The sequence below is a fragment of the Parus major genome, chromosome 23, assembly GCF_001522545.3.
Source record: "Parus major isolate Abel chromosome 23, Parus_major1.1, whole genome shotgun sequence".
NCBI classification, from domain to species: domain Eukaryota; kingdom Metazoa; phylum Chordata; class Aves; order Passeriformes; family Paridae; genus Parus; species Parus major.
The window spans coordinates 1,265,795-1,266,436 of NC_031791.1; positions in this window are offsets into that span (position 1 = coordinate 1,265,795).

Consider the following 642-nt stretch of genomic DNA (forward strand, 5'->3'; position numbering starts at 1 on the left):
TTTATTTTATTTTATTTTATATTTTACTTTATTTTACTTTATTTTATTTTATTTTATTTTATATTTTACTTTATTTTATTTTATTTTATTTTATTTTATTTTATTTTATTTTATCTTAATTTATCTTAATTTAATATAACTTAATTTCATTTAATTTAACTTGTATTTAAACTTAAGAACACCCTAAAAACCGAGCACATTACGGAAAAAAGAGATGGAAATTATAACCCCTTTCTTATCCATACAAACTCCCAGTTCTTATCAGGTGGATTCAGTCACAGAACTTTACACTGCAAACAGCCACAAAAATAAACATTGCAGGTGTACAATGACCTCTGCAAAAAGCTGTGGGACAGAGGTGGAAAAGCCACCACTTTTCCCACATCAGGTGAGAGAATTTGGTGCTGCAGAGGACAAAGCTGAGGAGCTCCTGCCCAAATCCCAAAGGATTTGCTGATCCTTTTTTTCCCATTGTGAAAAACGAGGTTGACATCATTTTTATAGAATTTAAAAGTTTCATAAAAAAAAACAATTAGGAGAAAAAAATAAAGTAAAATATACAGATCTGGCCAGGTGTGTCTGCATTCACCTCACTGATAAAGGATTAAAAACAGAACCCTGCTGCATATCCATAAATTCTCA